This window comes from Periplaneta americana, chromosome 15, assembly GCF_040183065.1.
Source record: "Periplaneta americana isolate PAMFEO1 chromosome 15, P.americana_PAMFEO1_priV1, whole genome shotgun sequence".
NCBI classification, from domain to species: Eukaryota; Metazoa; Arthropoda; class Insecta; order Blattodea; family Blattidae; genus Periplaneta; species Periplaneta americana.
Window position 1 is genome coordinate 181,521,484 of NC_091131.1, and position 26,206 is coordinate 181,547,689.

Below are 26,206 nucleotides of genomic sequence, written 5' to 3' on the forward strand. Positions count from 1 at the left end.
ATAGTTACAACCTTTTCATTCAATGGTACAATATCGGATTTTATTTTTAATAATTAATTGTAGAATGGCGCGATTTATACCGGGCCTATACCAAATTCATGAAGTCAATTTTTGAGAGATCTAACTGTTGGTAAACATAATTTTCTTCTTAGAAATCTTTCGCCTTGAGGTGAACATTAATGGAATGTTGCAGCAAAACTTTTATCGCAACTAGAATATCGTTTTCCCATTTCCTTCTTTTTATGCACACTTGTGACTAATGAATTCATCATCTTGAACAATTTTAATTAACTCGACATTTGGACTTGCTGCGTTTAGAGCTGCCATTTCCGCTTGAGCCAGTTTTTCTCTTTTAGGATTTCTTGCTTCGTAAAAAAATGATCTTAATTTAGTGAATTAATGCCTTCAAAATATAGGACTAGGCAAATTGTTTGTCCGGATAACTACTTGAATCACTTATTACGAAAAAAAACATGAGTCCACTTTCTTCACAAAATCAACATTTCACATTTTTATGTTACGCATCCCAAGACACACTATTTGGATAAAATTGTAAAGACTTTTAATTTTTTATACGGAGAAACTATAAAGAAATTGTGTTTTATATGAACAATGTAAAGTAGGTTTATGCAGTTGAGTAACTGCTTCAGTTAACATAGAGACTTATGTCATTGCTAATGCCTATCTAATTGCACGATGGAGGAGTATGGTCTGTCGTTTCTGTCTAATATCAGAAATCCCGCAGCTTCCTCGATGCAAGCTCTAATATGTTTATTTGGGACCTTCGCGATTCTTTTATTGTGCTTTGATTTTGACTCATATTTTCGGAAGAAGGAGCTGTTAAATTCAGTGAAGGAATAACTATTATCTTCAGTCTGTTATTAAAAACAGAGTATTAAAAGTTAAGTCCTACGACCGATTTGAAACTTCGGTATACTTTTCCAATTTATTACACTCCATTTTTACTTATCCCTAATGTTTCGAATTATGGTTATTGAAATCCGATAATAAAAAGTGATCTGAATATATTTTGTGATTATTGTAGATATTAGGCTATATTATATCCCTCTAATTTTAAACGTTTCGTCCAGAACTGTTGACAGTGTTTTTAGTTAGTACTCGCATTTTGCTTATGATATTGTTTGTGTTTTGTTTTTTAAAGAAGTTTAGATAAGGACGCAAATAGCGATAGTAGCTGGCGCGCCCTATTAAACCTCATTAATTAACGTCTGTCTGCGTTTATTTACCTGTATGAGCATGGCACACCTGAAAGACAAAAGCAAATAACTGTAGTAGCTTACCGGTAGTAGAAGCAGTAGTAATAGTAAAATATAATAATAATAATAATAATAATAATAATAATAATAATAATAATAATAATCGTAATCGTCATCGTCATCGTCATCATCATCATCTTGTAACAGAAAAGTACTATTCTACTGGTGTTTACATGACTACTCCCAATCTCTATCTTTCGGAAATCTGAAGAAAGGTCTAGCATATTTTGCTAGGCATAATTTTTACAAAACATAGAACAAACATTTCCACATTTAACTGACATTGTGTAGGCTACAACTATAATGAGAATAATCCTTAGGACATCATGTGTTTGTTGAATAACGCTCATATCACAGTAAAGTTCAACGCGCTATTCGTCACATCATCCTCGCTGCCTACAATCCCTGCGTGAACTTTGCGGTATTATTTGATGGAGCTTCACGGTGGTGCAAAGGGCAAGGGGAAAGGTCTTATCCCGGCCATTCAGTTGACAGCTCGATTCGAGATGGCAGATTTGCTGACTTTCTGCCGGCAAACACGTTATTGGGAAGAGCGCGGGGGGCGGTGGGAAAACAGTGGGGCTATTGTGTGCGTGTGGTGGTGCAAAATGAATAAAAGAAATACTAAATTACAAAACACACTTTCTTCATCAGATGAAGATAAACAGAAAGGAAATACATATGGAAAAACTAACTCTAGATTTAAACATAAATATGTAAATAAAAGGTGATAAAATCTTTATGCAAAAAACAAATGGATTTGTTGATGTGATATTAAAAATTCTTTCTTCTGTTTTCCTCGTGTTCTTTTTGGTTGTATCTGGCATTGGTCTAAGAAAGGTGTGATGGATTTAGTTCTCATCTGGTAGCAAGATCCCAATTTTAGCCAGAAAGTCATTGAACTCTTAAAAATTGGAGTAAAATATAATTCAGGTAGGCTATATAACAGTTTAGAAAACTTCAGAGTACTGTGAATTTATTATATTAATTTATTACTAGGTCTATTATTACTACTAGTATTATTATTATTACTACTACTATTATTATTACTATTATTACTATTATTATTACTATTATTATTATTATTGTTATTATTATTATTGAAAATGTATAACTAGAACTCGATTGCTCACCCACATTGCTTTCAATCAGTTGCTGGTTTAACTTAGATTTATTCTTAAACCTCTCCTCATGCCGCGTTGTATTAATATGCTGCACAAAGTTATATTTTTTCTTTGCAGCAACACTCTTTTCACACACGGAGCAAAATAAGACACTGCCGTCCTCACTGAAAATATTACTCCCAAACGCATTTACACATTTGTGTAAGAATGCCGATTGAGAGGTTTTGTGGGTGGCATTCCGTAACTACAACAGCAGCAATCACACACAGCTTATTGCACCAACGCGTATTGCACAACTCGCACACTGCAGCTTGGAACTCGGGGATTCACCATCCATGCACATGCCATCATTCCGATAAGTGCGATAAGCAACTGACCTGCCCAGTAGCAGAAGCTTGGCGGGGAATCCCAAGGTTCCCTCCTAATTATAACTACGTAGTATTATTTCACAACATCCTGGGTCATACCCAGCATTGCTTTCTTACGCATTCGACTGAAGTTAATTTTTATTAGCCAATAAAAAAGGGAATCAGTGATAAATGACGCCTAGAAGTGAAATATGCTCTTTTAAAATGACAGTTTTGAGTAAAATGTGCTCTTTTAATTTAAAATCGTAAAATAAGTAAGCGAAAACGTTTTACTGCAGAATAAGCATTTAGGGCCTATAAGCACTAACAAACATAGTTAAAACTTCTTATCTAGGTGTGTCTTACGAAGTATAACCTTTCTGCTTACCTTTAACAGTGTAGAAAAGACTACGCATTTTGCTTAGAAATCCGGGCTTTACTTTGCTCAAGCCCTGCGTTGCCCTGCCACGGCTGCGGTGCCGTCGTAACTTTGGACAATTAACGCGGAATAAAAACATTACTGAATGAACTAGCACTGCAGGCATATCCTAACTGTGTCCCGGCCGGCGATGACCTTATTGCGATGAGAGGGTTGCCACTTATCTTCTGAACCAATAGAAACTTTCAAAATTCAAATCCAAAACGTAGTATCATTTTTTCAACAGTTTAAATAAACACATGCGTGCCGTGTTCATATGTGCAGCTTGTTTCCAGAAGGTGCCAAATCCAACTGGACAAAAAACTTTACTGAGCTACAATAATTATTGTAATATGTCAGTATTTGATTTAGAGTTTATCTGCACATCTTTCAAGTTTTTATAGGAAATTTTGAGCTATTTCACATTTTATTCCAAAGTTATAGGGTAATTAATTTTGCATTTGGTACGTTTTGATATAAAACTCGGAAAGGTTTATATACAGTGCACTTAATACTAAATAACTTACATTAATAGTATATTTAGTATTAATAACAAAAGTTATTTCACATATAAGACAATATTTAGAATTAACATCTTGTCTCAGCAGCAACAAAAGCACAACTTACCAAACGCCATAGTGAACGTCAATAACATTAATAAAGGTGCATTTGATGTCAATGTTATTTATTTTCATGATTCTAATAATTTTAGCCCTTGGAACTGTCTTTTACGCTTTTCCGTACAAGTATACTTAGTTCACAATCAATTTGCAGACATTTCACGCTTCCTTTATTTGTCAGTACATTCTGGCACATCGACATCCAGTTTTAAGACTTTATCACAAAGAGATATAACAAAAAGCACAAAAATGTTATGCCATGCACAAAACAGCCATTACTGAAAATTTAAGAACATGGCCATTCTCAGTTTCTGCATTGGCTGGCTGCTTTCGTGATGTAACAGAAACAGCCACCTGATTTCTTGCTATGAAAGATGAAGCGGATATGATATTTAGACGACCTCTACACACGGTATTAGCCTACGTACTTTTTGACAAAAATTCTTTCATCTTCAGATTCCGAAACCTAGTAGGTATGTGCTGTCACATGTAACTCATTCTTCGAAAATTATGGATTTGGCACCTTTTGGAAACAAGCTGCACAATTATCATCGCGTACGGCGGTAATGGGTTAAGTTTCACTCGCAACCAAAATTGTATATTATCTCAATAGAATAGTGAGATAAATAAATGGCAGAACTCACATCCGAAAATTGCAAGAAACCGTTCTTCAACGTTTACATCTTTAGAGAAATGACGAAATATTGATGACACATTATATTTCATTGAATATCAGAAGTTTCGTCAAGAATCAATACAACAAAAACGTGAAATTAAGGGAAACCAAGGTGCAACAGTTTGTGAGGCGCTCTGAGAGAGCGAAGTCACTTGTATATTACATTACAAATCAAGGACATAATAGCCCCCTAGACCTACAGAACTTCCGAAAATACATCATTGTAATTGGAAAAGTAATATTTACTTACTTACTTATGGCTTTTAATTAACTCGGAGGTTCATTGCAGCCCTCACATAAGCCCACCATCGGTCCCTATCCTGAGCAAGATGGAAAAGCAATATTACTGTCGAAAATAGAGCATAAAGATGAAGTTTCACAAGAATAGGTTCTTCGATTTCTGCCTCGCACCAATCTTGTTACCTCTGATAAAACAAATCTAACAGTAAGCATATCGCGCATGTAATCATCGGACAAATTAACCATTAATCTTGGCGTAGTTAGCTTCATCAATGAAAAAATGGTTCAATTGCGGAGCAAACTTACAAACCTTCGGATTCTGTTCAGGCTGTAAAGAACTGTATAGAAGTACTTGTTATTTACATGTTTTTGAACAGTGTAGTATGTGGAAAATCAATTATTTCCAGCTGGACCTCTAGCGGCAAATTTTCTTGATTTACAGGATGAGGGAATAGAGAGGCTCTAATTTGGATAGCTTCAACTCCACTTATACTGTATACCAGATCTATGTCTTTGGAGCAGATATAACCGACGGAAGAAATGCAAGAGAGCGCGGTTCACACGATACTGAATGTGTGTGTATGAATTACGTGACCGACTACGTTCATATAACGAAAGTGAAAATTAAAGTAATGTCTTTGAACATACCTTCTTGCATCAGTCACTAGTTGTCGTCTGCTCATACACCGCTAGACGCAATAGAACTGTAGCAGTGGACGCTCGTGTCTCATAATCAGGATATGCACGCGCTAGTGTCTACAACGCTCTCAGCTAAGATGACTCGCCAACCAACGATAACATGACGTGCATCGAGACCCTTGTTATGGTCTGCTCCAAAGACATCTGATATAGACTGTAGTATTTCTCATTACTGCTTTTGTTAATATTCCAACATTTTGCACATATTAACCGCATTATATCTCTTTTTTTTCTACTAAAGCAGACTTCTGTGTCTCCATGGTGAATGCTAAATGTACAGCCCTTCCTTATACTATCCAGGCCACTGACTCTTAATATGTAATAATTAAATTGATTAAGGTAAATTAATATAAAATAAGGAATAATAGAAATGTAACAATACATGACTGTAACCTACCTACTTGCTAACGTTACAACTGCACTATACCCTCACAAGTTAAGTATTTAGGCACTATTATTGGCCATTATTTAAAAGGGAACAAGCATATTTTCTTCCTGTGTAACAGATTGCGTAAAAAAGCCCATAAATTTTCCATTTTACGTTTTTATCAACATATTTATGTTCTGCATACCGTGTACTTAGCTCTGTTGCATAGCATGGTGTATTAGGTTGGGGACTAATGGCGAAATCAAAACTCCGCCGTTTAAATTTGCTCCAAAAAAAACAAAGATCATAATTTGTCTCTATAAACCTTTTGATTACCCAACGAAATTAATTTTTCAGGAATTTGGTATATTTAATCCAGAACAAATTTATAACCAAACATTGCTAATTTACTTCCATAAAAATCACAATACCATACGAGACAAAACTACAGTTTGTTTCTAAACATCCCCTAATGACACACAAATGCTGGATTTTGCACCCAGAATATATATTACATTGATCAGAGCTAAGTACACTGAACACATAGATTTGCAAAAAAAAAAATAGATTAATTAATTGTTTTGTCTTTTCTTAAGCTAATTGACTTTAAAATTGTAATATAATACTCGTGTACTTTTGTATTTTCTGTATTTTTATATAATATTACATGATGTCTACTTTACTACATATTAATATTATTGTATTATTATATTCAATTTTGTATAACTTAACTGAACTGCGCCTGAGCACGAGACTCTGCGATGCCTGATATAGTGGAAACCTTGTGTATTAAATAAATAAATTTTTAAATTTGAAATAAGAAGATGAATAAAAGTATAGCTAGTGAGATATTTGTCACTGATATATTTCCGCTACAATTATTACTGGTTTGTTTCTTTTTTCAGGCCCTGAATCTGGCGAAATCTTGCGAAGAGTGGGATTTCGTAAGTTATTCTTCAGATTTCATACTATAGATCATAGTGTATATTCCTTACAAGGAGTCCATAACACTTATATGAAGAGGTGAGACTGAGATAGTTCAAAGCCACTTACTTAATTACTTATGGCTTTCAAGGAACCCGCAGGTTCATTGCCGCCCCCACATAAGCCCGCCATCGGCGCCTATCCTGAGCAAGATTAATCCAGTCCATATCATCATATCCCACCTCCCTCAAATCCATTTTAACATTATCCTCCCATCTACGTTTCGGCCTCCCCAAAGGTCTTCTTCCCTCCGGTCTGCCAACTAACACTAGGCTATATATTACGGTCGTTGTTCCTGCAATAACTCCGATCTGACATATTTATCGATTTTCAGATTTTTTGTCCTATTAAATAACTTAAATTGTGATAAAGCAAATAATATAATTTCCTATATGTAATTACATTTATTTCTTTCGAAAATGTAAGAATTCATAATCTCCTATGTACGGCTGCCATAGAATGAATAAATATGTGTTTTTTCTTCCTACTTAAAATTTTATGTTTTGCACATAGGAGTTATTGCAGGAACAACAACGCTATGCATTTCTGGATTCGCCCATACGTGCTACATGCCCTAGCCATCTCTAACATCTGGGTTTAACATTTCTAATTATACCAGGTAAAGAATACAATGCGCGCAGTTCTGCATTATATAACTTTCTCCATTCACCTGTAACTTCATTCAGCTTGTTTCTTCTCCAGTATCTGTCGAATACAAAAAATCTAATCAGTAGGTCCAAAGCCACACTTTTAACAATTTTTTGTGCGAGTTGATTTATAGTTAACATTTTTTTCCAATTTATAATTTATTTATTTAATATTGGACATATCAGGCAAAGCCCAATTATAGTGTTCAAAACTGACAAAGTAATTTATAAAATATAAACAAGGAAAATGAAACAAACATACTCTTCTTAAAAATTGAAACAAAATAGAAAAAAGAGAAAGAAAAAAAGAGAAGTTGAAAATAACGTGTGAAAGTAGCTTGAAAATATCTAGCAACAATATTTTGCAAAATATGGTAACAAATAATTCTCTATCTAGAGAAATTCATATTGAAAATATCAACATTCGGACGGGGATGTAATTCTTACACATATGGGGAAGCTACTAATAAAATATTGTAAATATTACCTAATAATTGACGTAAATATACTCCGACGAAATTACGATTCCACACTTAATAGTATTGGACTGTGAACCTTTAATACGCTCTCCTGTAAATTTTGTCTGTGTGGCTTAGGGCTATATTATTCTCACCACTTCATATGACTGAATTTTCATATGAAAAGCAGCCATTGAAAAATATTTTTGAAAATAGTTACTTTTTAGAACAGATATGTTATCAGTTTCGGATTATATACCTTACTTTAAAGCTCTTCTTATGCTCCATCCATACAAAAATTGTTATGGGTCATTGTCTCCTTTTTACACACCTTCCTTAGTTCATAATCATTCATTGATACATTCTCTTCAAACATTTGTCATTTCAGCAGAGCTATTTGATTTTTTAAATGAAGACTCGTGTGCTGGGAGAATTTATACATGTCTCATTTTGTTCTCAAACATAAAAATAAAGACTAGAAGAAAGAATTTTTCTTATGCCTAACATTCAAACGCTCCATACAGGGTGCAAGGGGTATAAGCGCCGTCCTTTTCTCAGTCGTCGGGGGCGGTCTACAGGGTCAAAACTTGATAGTTTTCCCAGAAAAAGATATTTACTTTCTGCGTTACACTGCTTGTGTTGTTAGTCAAATTACGAAAACAATTGCATATCTAGCAAAGAGGCAATATCAGTTTAAATAAATACGCATGTGTTTTATTATGTTTTCGCGAAATAAACGACGCCGCGAGCTCTAAATGTGCACTTTGAAAGGTTCTCGCAATGCGACCAGATATGAGTAACCTCGCCATGTGACGGGCATCATGTAGAATCTGAGCGAGGACATTTGTGCAGTTTTATCGGAAATTCGGAAACTTTACAGGGAAGGGCATGAAGCTCTGTGGCCCATTTCTCTTAGGACTCATCCCTTAGGAAAACCACGGAAATCCCTTAGGCAGGATGAGTTGTCTCAATTTCAGAGACTAGCCAATTGTCTCTTAGAATGACTTTATGAAGCTATGGGTGTAGACTAGCCAATTGGCTCTATGATGATTCCATGGATGGGCAAGAGGGGTACCAATGAGGAGTGATTACGTTTAGCCCAAGTTAGGACAAGATCATTTCAAGCGGTTGCACTATCCAATGAGATTCATGGAGTTGAGACGTCACTACCAAAACCTGGAGTAACGCCGGCCTCCCTGTCCTCCTGTCTTAGAAGCCTAAATAACAGGAATTTATACTTCGGTCATCTGCACTAAGGCAAAGAGAAAAGGAACTCAATAAAATATGAATGGAACACAATTCAGAATTTTGATAAATCTTAGTTATCTATTAATAGCAAAATAACAAATAGCCATTGACAGTATCAAGATCTTCCAGAAACCGTCTCATTTCATCTTCAGATAGCAACTCAACCTGAACATCACTGTCAGTCTTAAGTTGTTTGTAAAATTCCAACTGTTGCCCAGGCCTCTCCAAAGTGCAGAATCAGTAAGTGCAGGACGTCATTCCTCTTCGCACTCCAGTATTCATTCTTGAAGGCGCCGGCATCCATGTTTCAGGGGCAAACTTTTCTTGCTGCACTTATCTCCACATTGTAATGAAGTACTCCTTGAACCACAACATTTTCTGTTGGTGTGGCACCACGTTTAAGAATAAATTGTTCCATAAGTTAAGAATCGAAAATGCCGTAGATTTGGTTTCTTTAGAATCTTTGCAACACTTGTGTTCCAGTCCAATGTTGAACAGTGTACCATACTGTAGTATTCCTTTGGCGTCTTCGGCTCTTCTTCTATCCCACCGATCGGGTGGCCGGCAGTGGGAAGGAAGTGTTCTGTTTCCTTTATATTGAGGAGCCTCCGAAACAAGCCATTTTATTAACATTCCGATCATCGTTGTGTTCTTGTTTTGGCCTCCACAACCATCGGCGAAGAGGCGCATTGCACAGTAGTCATGTGGTTCAGTATGGTCAAACTATGGTAAATTGCAGAAGCTATTTGTGAAGAGTCTTTATAGCTATGTCCCTCAGTCCGAAGATCTCGTCCCGTGGCTGCCTGTTAGTTGATGACCGCCCGCAAGCGCTCCTCAATCGTATAAATGCACCAGCCTTCAGTAATAGGCTGCTTGAGCCAGCAGTTTTGGTAGTGCAGGATTCTTTTGCCAATCAAATGTTAGTGTTAGAGCATTTTCTTCGCCACTTTTTACGCGTTTAAACATTAATTTCCCCTAATTTGTGACTGACAAATTCAAGTTGAAGATCAACATTATTCTTATCCATCTGCATTCTTTCCTCGTACTGGATACACTTAGAACAACAATCAGTGGTCGGAGTGTCGAAACTTAGGTTGCACTCCAACACGGAAATATCTCTAAAATATTCGTAATTAACTTTTAACTCGACTGAACAACTACTGTTATAAAGGTCATGAAAATTGTTTATAGTTAAAGTACTGTCTAGATAATGTTATTTGTTTCTACAGTAATGGGATTCCAAAGGCACAAGTGTTTCGATATATTTTTAATTGCGATTTTCTTTGCCTCATGCATGTGAGAGCGGTGGTCTCCACCACGTTTATCTTGAGCACATTCGCCAGTTGCAAAATGGTCACGGCATATCCTTAAAATAATTTTTTTCTCAAGGCCTGAAATACTCAAAAATATTTGCATATACACACACCTCAAGTGTGCTGACAAGACGCAAGAAACCCAACTTTGAGTGCACACAAACTCTGTGTGATTTGACCACAATTCAAGTCACACAATTTGTGTGCACTCAAAGTTGGGTTTCTGACGCCTTGTCAGCCCACTTGAGGTGTGTGGATGTAATGGGAAAAGTTGAGACGGTGTTGGGTGTAGTTCCTGGTTATGTCAGTTGGTACAGCGTTGGTCAGCTAAGCCAAAGATCCCGGGATCGATACCCGGCTCCGGAACAATTTTTCCTTTACAATTATTCAAGTATGCTTCAGAGGGAGCTATAGTCAGACCTGCGAACTTTAACTAATGCCATCACGTGTCATTGGCATTAAATATTTAGTCCAAACTTGCGTTGTTTGTTTTCGATCACCACGACAACTGTCTTTCTTTGGAGTTTCTGTTATAGTATACTTTAAAACAACGTTGTGTCATTGAAGTTTCATTTTAGTGTGGTCGATTGTTATGGGGCAAATTAACTGATGAAACTTTCGTAGGCCTATGGTTAACTCGGAGCAGTGGAAATCATTCCTCTTTAAGTGTTTACACATTAGAAACTTTGGTAGACATTTTGTACAATACCTTGTCTCTTTATTTACATTCTTCATCCATGTAGCAGTCTACCTTAATTTGTCCCTTAAGTGAAGATGTTACTGGACCAGATACTCGCCTAACCTCACTCTCAAAATTTGTAGACGGCTGCTGTCGGTCATCCATAGTCTTGATAAACGCTATGATGAATCAAAACATAATAATTAATACAATGATTAAACTGAGAACATATGAATAAAAGTATAGTATGGCAGTGGCGGCTCGTAGTACGTAATGCTGCTTGTCGTCGTCGTCAGTATGTGCCGTGTTGTTGCTGCTGTGTGTGATGTTGAAGACAGTTTATGTGCCGGTACACTATTTACATTGTAAAAGAACACTTATGGCCGGTTTCACCAACCTTCGTTATCATTATAACGTCTCGTTAAATAATTTAATGACACGTTAGTCAGTTTTTGTGTTTCACCAAGTATCATTATTGCTAACGCATCTTTAAATTCATCGTTAATTTATTAGGACCTATTCGTCGCGTTAAAACAGTGACGATTCGTTAAGAAGTCAACAACATGGCGGACGTAATTATTCGGTGATGAAGTTCTTTATTTACAACTTAAACATAATGACGAACTTATATGTTGTAATAACACTCGGAATAATCATTTTGAAGATTTAAGTGATAAAGAATTCCACGAAAGCTACACATTAAGGAAATAAGTAGTAAGAATGATGCTAGAAGAAACTGAATATAGGTTAGAATACGACAGATAGGAATCACCCACTTAATGCCTCTTCAACAGATTCTTCTCGCTTTAAGATAACGTTGCGGGAAGTTTTGAAATAATAATTGATGATATGAACGGGGTATCAAAAGCTGTATTGTCTAGATATGTGAATAAAATATCAGACGTACATCAACAATACAATAGTCATTATTTCTATAGCTTATAGCTAAATTTTCTGTTGTCACAGACAACATAGATTGTGTACATGTCCCAATCGTATATTCTGGCAGTAATATAGCCAAAAGATTCTGCAATAGAAGATCCTCTTTTTAATTCAATATTCAAACAATTGCATAGGCCTATGTAAAGCTCCGCATAGAAAAATTGTGGCTAAACTAGCGCTGAGGTAGTTTCCTTCGTACTCATACGAATCTGTGACAGGTTACGTTTGATTAGTTTAGGTTTTTGTTATGCCTTGCATATACGATCAACTGCATTACCACAAAAAAAAATCACTTATAAATTCAACGATTTTCACTTCTGAAACCAGCAGAACTACATCAGCGCTAGTTTAGTTGTAATAGGTTAGAATACGACAGATAGGAATCATCCACTTAACGCCTCTCCAACATATTCTTCTCGGTTTAAGATAATGTTACGGTCTACACGGATAGCACAACATTCCAAAGGAGGATGCCTTTTAAATGAAAAGGGTGCAAAGAGATTTTCTTTTAGGAGACAATGGATACCCCTTAAAATTCAATTTAATGACACCTCTCCTGAATCCTGTCACACACGCATGGCAAAATTGTTGCAGGGTATTACATAAATCTGTATGAAATACAGTGGAAAATTGGTATGCAATTTATGGAAGAGCGATTTCCCGTCCTAAATTTAGGCCTAATAGCCTATAACTGCTTAGAATGCTTTGTATATAATTAATTGTGGCATCTGTTTGAAGCTGTCGGCCTTATAGTCCGCTAAATTTTCTCAGATTTCCTTTAGAAGTTACAATTTAACTGCTCTACATTCCTACTATTTACATTTGGAAGCAGCTGTCTTTTTGTTTTTAATTGCGGTATGACAACATGTTGTATTTAGGAAGATGTTCTTAAAATTACTGCCTCTTACCCGTTTGCTTATGATTGTTTCCTCATGCCAAACAAAGTCAGCCATGATCATATGTAACCAATGAAATTCACGATTTCGAAGCCATGGTCGTATGAAAAACAAAACATGCAAGATACATGTACAAAATCCCCTCGTTAGTAAACGCCTGTTATTTTTAAAGATACGAGGCTTGGTGAAACAGTCAACTTTTAAAGATCCCGTTAAAATTAAACGATCCATTTGTTGACAAGTCGTTTGTGCTGATTTAAAGAAGCTTGGTGAAACCGAGTATTAGTCTCACTATACACATATAAACACTTATTTACACTTTACACTTTGTCTTGTCACATTTTATAGGTGAAATCCAATCTTCTACCTTTTATTGCGACAAATGTGTCAATTACTTTATTATTGCAATAAGGTACGTCCATGACCAGATTTCGTTCTATTGGCAGCATGGCTAGGGAAGATAATCTGTCCTGATGCATCGTGTTGCGCAAAAAATCTTTATTCCTTTTAGAGTTGAAAAACACCTTTCTGCTTCAGATGTTGACATCAGAATTGTTATTATTGTTTGTAGCTGTTTCTTCAAATATGCTGATGGTCTTTGTATTTACTATAAATTTCAACATTGGAATTGTATCGGACACGGGTCTGAACTCTTCCCTTGTGTACACCACCTCAAGCTCAGTTTCTAGTTTCTTTTGATCCAGAAGGGGAAAGCTTCTACAGTTGATATGAGGTGTTTCGTTGGAAATGATGTACAGTACTCAGGAAACATTTCCGACACGAATAAGTTATAAGCGCTGAGATGGCCAGTGAAACTGAATCTTTCACTTGGTTGTGTGATTATAACATCTCAAACCTCCCTTGCTTCACGCAACCTTTTCCGGTCATTTCTTCGTGGTTTCGTTTTCAGGACACTCCATTTCTTTCTTTCACCCTGCAGATCTCTCTGTATTGTTGCTTGTCATCTTGATGTTATTTTCAAAAAAGTTTGTGTTCTCTCACTTGAACAGGATCCGTTACTTTCGGTATAGTTTGTTGAACAGAATGTAACGTGTGGCATAATTATATAAAAGAAATGTAGCCAGAATTTAAATTCTTCATCCTACAAAATTAATTTCAACCCACTGGCTTGTGAAATAGTGCAAAGCTGCTTAATGTCACTCCGCGATTGAATTTCATCCATGCATTCTATTAACTCTTTATGACATTCGTAAACAATAAGAACAGCCCGCGAGTGAAAATTCCATCTCGTAGGAGCTGCCCTTTGAAGACGCCGACCAACCACCTCATCCAGAACCTTAGTTCTCTGTGGTGATTTTGAAAAGAATCTACTTATTCCTTTCAGAATAGAAAAACATGTGCGCACTCCACGGTTTATTGTAGTCGCGTGAGACATGGCCAAATTAAGTTGGTGAGCATGACAAAGCACTTAAAATGCTTGAGGGTAATGCTGTCTTACTCGCCGTTCTTCTCCACTCAAAACCGCAGCTCCATCGTAACTTTGTGAAATTAAGTTATGTGGAATGTCTCTTAATTGAGCATTAATTTCTTTCAGGCGGAGAGGGATTCTGCATCATGATTGGACGCGTTCAGAAAACGCCAAAATCTTTCTACCACATTATCATTTACAATGTAACGATATACCAGGACCATCTGAAAAATATGTGAAACATCAGATGACTCATCTGCTATAAACGCCACAAAGTTGGCAGCTTTAATTTCTTCGGAAATATATTCGTGACAAACCTGAAGCATACAGTCCAGCAAATGATTTTGGATTGTTTCTGAGGTTCCTTTAATTGCTGTTGCTTTGTCTAAATGGATTCCCAATAACTCGTTCAATTCTGCACTAAACTCGACAAGTCCCTGGATCAGTTGAAGTGTCCGACTCATCAGTCCGCGCAGAGCAAGGCACCACGACTGACAAGCAGACCAACACAGGCCTGCTTCCTCCTGCTTTCTTGTTGTGAAGTGCAGTTTGCTGTCTGCAAGCAGAACTCAGTCGACTTGCAATATTCTGAATCCCCAGCACGGCCAGATCCATGACATTGCTCTCGTGGTTTGAAGACGCAACCTGTTTTAGTCCATGAAATGTCACCTCCAAACAACAAACACGGGAAGCAAAATAGCGCATTTTTTAGCTCACAACCACACAGCCAGTCATGTTTCGAATAGATTTCCGAGTTGAATGACCTCTTCACCATCTTGCCTTCCAAGTAACTTTGTTCTACTTTAATGTCAGGATTCGACCTACCCAGATCTTTAATTACAATTTTATCATTCAAGAGATGAGTTGAGAACGGTTTATTAATCAAATAATTGACTGCATTCATTTTCTGCATTCCGTGACAAACAGTAGGATTTAAAACGACTTCACTGCACTCCTGATGCACAAACACGACGAGCAGTGCGGCTCGCTCCTTGCCTTCCCAATTCATTATCAACAAACAGTTGCTAAGGCATCCTATTGAGCGTAGTTCTGAAGAGGGAATTACTTTCTTTGCTGTTGCACCTAGGGACAGTTTTTTAAATTTAATATTTTTTAAATTTTTGTATAAGTTTTCTTAACTTTTTTTGTTAACAACAATATCTTAAGTCGAAACCATTTACAAAAAATTAAGGTTTCAATTAAATAATTTTTTGTATATATATTTTTAAATTTTCCTAAAGTGCCACATACTGTCCCTAGGCACATCAGAGTGATATACCTTGGGTCACAGGTTGATGTACCTTGGGACATAAGATGACATACCTTGGGCTATGGTTCAACATAATATTAATGTAACTAATATTTTATTAAGTTATTAATTATAAAAAATACAGATAATTTATTGTTTCTAATTATTATTAATGATAGGTTTTTCCTTTAAACAATAGCGATAATGTTGCTAAGTTTAAGGTTTTAAAATAGTTCTCAATTTTCTTGACAGAAAACAATATTAGGCTTTCCAATTAAATAAATTGCTTATTATCAAATGAAATTTTAAAACACATTCCGTAGTGCTCCTTAGGCTGGAACCTTTCCTTTGAGAAGATGGGCAAGTTTGATCACAATATCCTCTGAAGGAAGGTAAAAAATTTCTGATTGCTCATCATGTAAAAATAAATGAATTGTCATATTTAGTAAACTTCTTTAGATACTTACTTATGGCTTTTAAGGAACCCGGAGTTTCATTGCCGCCCTCACATGAGCTCGTCATCGGTCCCTATCCTGTGCAAGATTAATCCAGTCTGTACCATCATATCCCACCTCTCTCATATCAATTTTAACATTATCCTCCCATCTACGTCTTGGCCTTCCCACAGTTTTTTCCCTCCGTCCTACCAACTAACACTCTATATGTATTTCTGGATTCGCCCATACGTGCTATATGCCCTGTCCATCTCAAACATCTGAATCCTAATTATTTCAGGTGAAGGATACAATGCGTGCAGTTCTACGTTGTGTAACTTTCTCCACTCTCCTGCAACTTCATCCATCTTAGCCTCAACTATTCTCCTAAGAACCTTATTCTCAAACACCCTTAATCTCTGTTCTTCTCTCAAAGTGGGAGTCCAAGTTTCAAAACCTTACTGAACACCGGTAATATAACTGTTTTCTAAATTCTAACTTTCAGATTTTTTGACACCAGAGTAAATGAGAAAAGCTTCTCAACCGAATAATAACATATTTATCCTGCGTTTAATTTCCTCCTGAGTATCATTTACGTTTGTTACTGTTTCTCCAAGATATTTTAAATTTTCCATCTCTTCGAAGGATAAATTTCCAATTTCTATATTTCCATTCCGTCTTCTTTAGATACTGGACTTCAAATTCTGTTTCGCAAATTTTCTTACAAATTCTACCGACAAAAAATGTATAACCAGTCTTTCTTTCCTGCCACAGGAATTAGAACAAAATTTTCTTCTCTTATTTCTTCTAAATCCACTTGAGCAATCAACTCAGTGTCATTTACAGTTGAAATGGCATTGGCTTCAACTTCTTCCATATCTGAATTTTATCCAACATATTTCTCTTCTCACTCAACTTTCTTTTTCATTCTTCTTTCGTTTTTAGGATTACGAGTTATTTTTTCCTGGGAAGAGCATAATTTAGGTTTGTTGGGGTTTGTCGCTAGATTTTTAATTTGCTGCGTGTCATTTCCATTGAAGATGGAACCCCATAAAAGTCATTACTAAATACTGTTTTTGATTACTCATAAGAGTAACTCTTTTACGAAATTATTTAAAATAAAATGAGGTCCACCTGAAGACAGTTGTCCCCAGGTACACCATCCCTAGGTACCACAGGAATCAGTAAAATATGTCTCAGCAAGTTTTCAAGACTGACATATCGAAAACAATTCAATAGATTTGTAGCTAATAATAAGAAAGACAGTCTGTCAGCTTTCCCAATAACGGGACTGCCTCGTTGGACAAAGCATAACAAACACACAGAGTGACAACAAAACAGACCACAAAAGAGAAATGTGGGGAACGAACAAGAAAGGGAAATTAAGTATAGATAATAGCATACACATAACAGGCCTAAACATAGTAAACAAATAGATTAGACGTTCAAACAAACGTTCTTCCTTCTTAGGAAACAAAGAACATGTACTATTTTAAAATGGCAAGTGATCCTCTGATAGCAGCAAGGGAAACATCACGAATGAAGTCGTTGTTCAGCTGGAACTTCTTGCAGAAACTGACAAAGAGGCGAGGTATTGTGCCCCTAGCGCCAACCATTGGCCCAACTACTTCAATGGAGGTGAGGTGATATTTCTCCAAATAGAATGGAATTGTGGGCTCATAAATTCTGCATTTTTCTGCGTGGACGTCAGCGGGCTGTTGTTCCTGTGCCTCGAACCTGACTGTCGGGTCGATAATGTCGGCGGATGTAGAGCCTGGTGGAATGGCAAGCATGTCAATTCGCCGAAGGATCCCTCTTGAGAGATGCCATGGACTTCTTCGTGCACAGTGAGACCTTTCTTCCTCAAGGCTTCGGCAATCATGGACCTGATTCTGTGATGTCTAGAGTTCCGCAGTGTCTCGCTGAAAGCACAGGAACCCAAAACGTGGCCAAGAGTTTCAATCTCACTGACGCAACGACGACAGTGGTTTCCGTCTCGGGACCTTCCTGGTATAGCACGCAGCGGACAAACATTAGCTGTCATTTTAAGAGCTTGTCTCCATTCACTGCTAGTGAGGCGATCAGGTCGTCGGATCCATTTATTGGCGGGAGTGAACTCCTTATAGAGGATGACGCCTTTCCCTTTCTGATTTAAAGAGCACCAAGATTGAAATGCTCGCTCCCTGAGCTCTTGTCTCAATTTTTTCACTTGAAGTGAATCGGAAGAGATGTTTTGAAGTCCAAGTTTATTTAAACAAACCCAGATTTCATTAGACAAGTTGCGACAAGCGTTTACAAATATGTATTTAAGTTTTTAATCGTGTATGTAAAGTATTAATTAAAAATATTTCATTAATTTGAAAATTACTTTCGTTTTAGGTTCAAAAACAGTTTTTTAAATAAAATCTCTCAGGCTGCTTCAACAAAAAGTAAATCATTCACGGAAGAGCAGAATGATGAAATTTAAGTGGTCAACTGCGAAAACAAAAATTCCACCACATAACCTTGAAAATAAACCAAGTCTCCAACTTGTCCCTAGGTGCAACAGCTCCTCCTGGGTACCCTGCTGATGAGCCAATGGAAGTTAAATTGCTAGCGCTGAAATCATCACGGCGGCCGATGACAAGCAGCATGCCTCACAGTTATTAGCAAACACGGGCGAAATCCGTGCAACAGTGAAACTTGTACAAATACATAGTCTACGTGATAGATTTGAACCGGATATTAACAGACTATTATTTGTTTAATAAATCATGGTAAAATATAAACCTCTATTTTCTCAAAAATGTTAGGGTAGGGCATGTGCCCTTACGCCCTTATGGACGAATCGCCCCTGAAGTACGGTAAGGAGAAAAATAAAAAGCCTACAATGCACTACTTACTTTAAAAAAAAAAAAAACAATACAACTTTGAATATGTTTCACAGCTGTACTGGTCGTTCAAATTAATGTGTTTCTTATGCTCTGTGCCTATTGAGGTACTACCAACAGAAACATATTTAATTATTGTAGGAAGATGTTTAATTCCCTGTACAAGTAAGCATTAAACCAAAGATGACAAATCTTAATGAGAAATGGACAAGGGAACGTTTGGAAGTAAATATCACATTCTTCATAGGCTCCGCCATTGGACAAGATCCACTTGTTTCTGTACTGATGACAGCTGCTATAGTCAGCCATGATTGATTTTCTGTTGTGGGCAAGGGGCATTTTGAATCTGTTAGTAATTTTCAAATGGTTTTTAGCAGGTTTAAAGACGTTTTGGAACTATAAGACGTGTATATTTAGATAGAGAATGATCACCTAAATGCAGGTATACCAATATCTCAATTTCGAACATTTCTGGCATTTGGAAATGGACGCCTCTTTAATACAGTTAAAAAAGAGCCACTTGACTAGTCTCCTAAATCGAGAAAACTTATCCTGCCCATCGCGTTATAATCAAATTGAATCACATCACCTAAGAGCAAATTGGCTAGACTCTTAAATTGAGACAACTAACTCTTTCTAAGGTATTTCCATGGTTTTCTAAGGTGCTAAGACAAATGTCGGGAAATGAGCTACGGGCCTACATTGCCTACCCCATAAAGATGCCGGTATTTTTTCAAACTTAAATTTTGGACATACTGTAGATGTCCTGTCATGCATTTCCCTCTCGCATGAGCGAGGTTACTCGACTCTACTCGCACTGCGGGAGGACACAGACAGCTTGCCCTCCCCCGTTATGTGGTAGCTGCTAGCTTACTTCCACTTTCGGAGTTTTTCTCCTTCAAAATTTTCTATAACTCCTTCAGCTAGGCAGCGAAACTCGAAGTGAGACAAGTGATCAACAGGCTTGGAGTTCACATATTCAGTTTTTCTCAGCCCCAAACTCTTTTGCAAGGACTCGTTCTCGCGTACCTTTTAAAGTTTGTACTCCCATTCCCCTCTCTTTAATTTCAATTCATCTCCTTCACGTCCAGAAATAAACTCTCGATCTTTACTCTCATGGGCGCCAGGAGCGCAGCATGAGTTCCCATCCCCCTTTGTCCTGTATACGTGTGTAGTGACAAATTATCAAAATATCTAGCTTGTCTTTATCAAAATTTTTCTGTCTTGAACGTTTTGGAGATTTGAAATTATTAATATTCTTTGAGCCAGCTATTTCCCAGAAGATACTTTAAGCAAATGTGATGCTGTCTAGTTACTGAACGTAACTGTGCTCAGTCATACCGCATAGACTAGCCTGCTATATCTTAATGTGTATTGATAAATGCAGTGGAATATATAATCCAGTAACACTTTTTGACCGTAATTACTGTTTTCTTTTGTTTCACAGGCAATTTCGGAAGACAGGGTGATGAAAGTAATTCGCGTCTGTTAAAGTAAGTAATACTTCGTTATACATAGATCACGGTAACATTATATGCAAGGAGTTCATTTAAAAACTTGCTACTCTAAATAATTATTTATTTCAATTAAATTTAATTTAACCGAGAAGCAAGTCAATTTAGATATTGAGGGTGAAGTTTAAAATTAATGTTAATTGTAGTTTAGTTTTCTCTCACTCACCCCCACCCCCCGAGGCCCATGGAAATTTCAAATGACACCCCTTTATGATGGTACTTAAATTTGGAAGAGTATTCAATTGTTTATACGTCTCTTTGATTTGTTCTCGTATCTTTTGTTTTTTATCGTCACCATCAACCTGAATTATTGCTACTGGTGATTAGATCTTAAGAGAATAAACCTACAAAGGCTACATTGTTAGGGGTGGCGATTCTTATCAATTTGAAATTATAAATTTAGCATTTTGATTTTAACATTTAACATTTTGCGTTTTTAAGGATAGCATGGACTCCATGTCAATATAGAAGGATTGGCAACGTCTTTTGATAATATCAGTGTGGAATTAAAATCATACTTACATAGATATACTAATTTTATTTATGACTCTGTTAATCATGTTCATGAATCGGTAACAAAGATATCATAGAACACACCTGTTGTTCTGTTATTCGTGTTCTCTTATCACTTCCTACATTCAATTGTGTTTACTGAAAAATCCCTCAGCATCTGCGCTGTTGGTAGGCTCCCAGATACATCACAGGGACACTTGGGCGAAGTCTGGATATTTAAGCTTGAAGCCCATTGACATTTCCACGGAGTTCACATCTTCTTGTTGTAAATATTTTAAACAATTTGATATAAAAATATTCATAATCCTCAACAAACTGTTTTGAGGCATCAAAGGGGGTTTGAAATGTTTACCAACCTCTTGCATTGGTAAATTGCGACTTGAATTATTATCTCCGACTACCTCGACGTTGTTATTCGAAGAGGTAGGGGCTGAGCGCGCCTGTGGAGCCATTGATGTTGCGACTGGACTGCATTAACAGATGATGACGATAAGGTTGAGCCGCCAGTTAGTGTATCAGCTGATCGTTGAGTGTGCACAACGCAACATAGTATATTGTGACATGGCATACGATATACTTTCTAATAAGGCTGGAACGTGGAACTTAGGAGAGGGACATACGAAAGCGGAAATTACATGGTGATAGATCAGTGGTCCCCAACTCAGAGCACTGTGTCGTCATCAAGCTTTGTCCGCTCGCCCTCTCGGCAAGGGAAAGTCGTAACAGGGCAGGTAAGACGTTCAGCGGCGGCACCACAATATGAATTTACTGCATAGGTTTATGATTGTTTTCTGATGATAAAAGACACGGGCTAAATAGAAATAACTAAATAAACTATCTTAAGCAATTTGAAAAACATTGTAGCCTGTTTTCAACAAAGTTAGAAGTTAATAAATTTATAAATACTTTCAGAAATGTAATACACATTTCATGTCTGCCATATTCGTTACTGTGAGTTGTATAATGTATCTGTAAGTTGTATTTCTTCAGTGTGGCCTACGTTTTGAAGTGTTTTCTGCTCCTCACGATCATCTGGTCCAGACAGCACTCATTTGATGCAAGGATAATATCCTTTCAGATGTTTCTTAATTATTATTATTATTTTAACATAATTAAAACAGGATAGTTTGGTTCAGAGAATATCCGCTTTTGATGAAGCATAATTCGTTTAACATTTTTCTAAATTAGTCTTCAATGCATCCTTTAATAAATCACTCCCAATTAATGTCAATATAGCGTGGATTGTGTATGAAGTTAATTTTTTATGTTGCCCGAAATGTGTATCTTTTATAATTTAAGTTTATTTATACACGCTTTGACATCAGCCATCTGTGGTCATGTCGCGTGTTCAGAATGTGTGGGTATATCAGCAGGCCGTTTTTACTCTTGTTGAGTTCCTATTTCTATTGTGTGTTTTAGATGGCTTGTGTTCATGTAACTGATCACAGATTTTGATTAATGTGTTTATTAGGCCTATATTGATAATTGAGGCGGGGATGAATCATGGCAAGTAAATTTCCAATCTGGCATTTGCCTTTATAACTAAGAGAAACCATGAAAAACCCCAGTCAAATTGGTCGGAAACAGAGTTTGAACCCATGATCTCCCGAATGCGAGTCTCAAACTCTGCCGTCTGAACCAACTTGTTTGGTTGTGCATCATTGTTTATGTAAATTTAAAAATTGAAATGAATGTGGTACATAAATATTATTTTAAGAAACACACGAAACGAATATGGGTAAATTATTAGCGCAGGAATGCAATTTCGTGACACTTTTTAAAGTAACTCAGCTGCAGTGAGCTCAGCGGTAAAATACTAATTTTTACTTCATATGTGCATATTTTTGGTTCAGTAAAATTATTCATCTTTGCGACAAAACTGTTGAAAAGTACCATTATGTTCTCTGGACAAAAAGAAACTGAAGTGTATAAAATTAAGAGTATTTTACGTGAACCTAATAAAGTTTATATAATCAAGCTATGCAATGTTTCGACAGAATATCAAGTTTTCTGTGCATAAGTATCTATGTTAATCTTAACTCAGTCCTCATGTAGTATTATCTCCATCTAGAGCAAAGGAATTATCCCAATCGGTTAAGTAGCTACTGAGATTATTTCATAAAAACACACAAACATACTCTATATATTAATATTGAAAAAACATTTATCATAGAATAAAAATATATCCATATAAGAATAGTGTTAAATGAATAATATTCCCCGCTTTTTGTATGCAAGTTCGACTTAAATAGACGGAGTCATTTGTTTTCATTTCATTACAGCCTATTTGTCTAAGGCGCCACTGATAAAACGTGTTTTTATTTTAAAACTTATATCTCTTTAAATATCAGTCTTATCAAAATTTTGCATACAATAAAACTTATCGGACATAGCTTTTAAAGAGACTTTTGTTGTGTAACATTTTTCATTCAGTAAAATTGGATATACTTATTTCGCTTTATATAATTCAGGCCACCTTATAACCTTCTTTTAAATAAAGTATTTTTAATGTCTTACAGCCTAAACTCTAAGTTAGAACGAACTTAATTTATATTCCAATCTTCATATAAATCTGTTCAGCCATTATCGCGTGAAAAGGTAACAAACAACCAGACAGACAGACAAACATACAAACAAAAATGTGAAAAATGCAATTTTTGGTCTCATGGCAGTTAATTATACATGTTAAACACCAAATATGTTTATAAAAGCTAAAATTACCAGAAAAATTTCGGTTACAGAATTTATTATTAGTATAGATTTGAAGGTTTGAGAGCCATAGTGGGCCAAATCCATTTTCAGAGTTTTGAAGCTTATCTCATCTTTTGATTGCCTGCTGACTCACGTACTCAACAGATAGCGTCATTTGGTCCAAATCCCTCACGTTATGAAATAATTAAAGCAACAAAAATACTCTCTCAAGCAAATGCCAGTTCTTTTGAGAAAAAGAGTGGGCCATATCCTAAGGTCCAATGAAAGTTGCTGCTTCTTGTCACGTGACTTGATGTAGAACATGGCAGACCAATTGGAAGAAAATAACTCGACTAAGGTGAAATCGAGGAAGCGTGTGAAAACTGTGACGAGTGGAAAAAGTATGTACGAAAAAGGAAAATAAATAGTGGCCAAGAGTACGTAAATGCAAGTGGAAATCCTGTGTCCGTGAAAATGTTCACTGACAAAGACTGCAGATGTGGGTTATGTTGTGTCGAACGCTTGGATGATGAGAATGATGGAGACACATGTGCATGACACATTCTCGTCAATACGTTCAGCAACTGCAGATATTGCAGCAATGGTTCATATGATGAATATAAAGAGGCACAGAGAATCTGCTGATGTAGAAGGTAGTCAAAGGTATATTATATTAAGTTAAAAGTACGTATCGTAACTTCAAAAATTATATTTGCAGTGTATTCATAAACAAGGTACTTATTTCAATAATTGCCTGTTTTAATATGAAAACCTTCTTTCTGAGCTACTAAAATTTCATTAATCTAGCGGTGTACTGTACAATTTTACCTAACTCCGTTTGAGTATGTATTAATTTATAATGAAATGAAAAAATAATATTTAATAAATTAATTTTCATTCAATTTAAAATATTATATTTCAAAAGATGGCGAATTTTTCAACCAGGAAACAAGTTTAAATTGTTATCTCTATAAATGTAGTCTACGTCTCCCTATGGTAAAATTAATTTTTATTTGTACGATGACACTAATATCCGAGGATGCAAAACGATGTACTTCAATTTGCATATAAAACGTTGGAGTGCATAACGTTAGGCTATTTGTGAAGAGAAAACATTGCTCGGAGGGGGGGATGTGAATTGGGATCATATCTATTGTCATACCTTAAAACTAGTAAATGCTGAAGCAAGCCACAAGTATATTAAAATAACCCATCATTCAGAGTTTCAGAAATAGACCATAAATTTCTAGAATTTGGACATTCTTTCCTCCCTAATGACGGGGATTTCAGCACTATTGAATCAGCTAAACGCAAAGACAATCATCTCTTTATCGTAGACCATTATGTGTATTAATGCAACACTGTAAAAGAAAGAAAAGACTTTCTAGTAAAGGAACTGAAACAGTCGACCTTAATTCATATCAAAGATATTGCAAAATGCAATTTCTTGGTGTGCAAAGACACTACAGATGGTAACAAAAATAAATGGCTCAGGTGCGAATCAGCTGAACCAATGAAAATTAAATTTTGTTATTCTCTAAATGAGCTAGACGGAGTTTTTCCAAAATTTAGAAAAGCAAAAGTAGACACTCAACCAGCTTTTGGAGATGGCCCACTAGCACATTATTGTTTAGACAAGATAAATGTACTGCCCTAGTGGGCCAACTCCAAGGCTTTGAAATACGTGTAATTTCATGATATTATAATTAGGGCGAAATGTATGTTCTTTGTTTTTATGTCATATATACAATTTCATCAATATCTTTTTTATATATTAAATTAATAATTACTTATTAATATGCATTCAATGAATTATCTTATGTATTTAACTTTACCTCAGTTTTTCTGAGTTTCATGAAAATGGCACTTGGTCCACCACAGCTCTCAGCTCTTCATTTATTTAGACTATGTATTTACGTGATGATTTGGCCTTTTTCATTTTTGTACCTATGCGTTTCTCAATCCCAACTCCAGAACGATTCAGATTGTCAACAATGTTTCTAATCGCTGTTAAGTACACAGTTCTACACCAGATATTTTTAATGTTTCAACAGCATCTGGAAAAAAAACCTAAAAGACGGCCAAGCATAATTTCTGTTTTGTTCCATGCCTTCATCTCATCTAATTAATGTTATTTACCTCAAAATGTTATTTCTTCTCTTACAGATCACAAACATCACGTCAAAATTCACTGTCAGATATAACAAAGGTAAGTTCATGTTTATCGTTACTTCTTTCCAATGGCACAGCCAGAAATATAGTGTGGGCGGCTATCTGTAATCAGATATATAAAGCAACATTGAAGCTGTGAAACTGTTTCCTTACTCAAAGAGCGGAGGGACTAAGAAGTATAGGAAGTAATTCGCTGGTGGGAATGGTTGGGGCTTTTAGATACACTCCAAATATAAGTTACGAACCTTCGAACATCGTAAACATTTTGACATTCTTTAAATAAAAGTATATTGTAAAAATCTATTCACGTGGATGCAATATAAGGTTAAATGATTTAGAAATCACACACTTCCCACAATAATAGATACATACACATCAAAGCAATATAAATCTTTCGTC

At 36.1% G+C, this 26,206-nt stretch overlaps 1 long non-coding RNA gene across 1 annotated transcript in view; it reads left to right on the top strand.

Moving 5' to 3' along the window:
• LOC138715701 (uncharacterized) overlaps positions 1–25,844 on the top strand; it is a 48,190-nt gene extending 22,346 nt beyond the window's left edge. Inside the window, exons 3-5 of the long non-coding RNA XR_011336555.1 lie at positions 6,674–6,712; positions 20,365–20,410; positions 25,802–25,844. This is a non-coding gene — a long non-coding RNA (uncharacterized lncRNA). The remainder of the gene's footprint in view (positions 1–6,673; positions 6,713–20,364; positions 20,411–25,801) is intronic.
• The last annotated feature ends 362 nt before the right edge of the window (positions 25,845–26,206 follow it).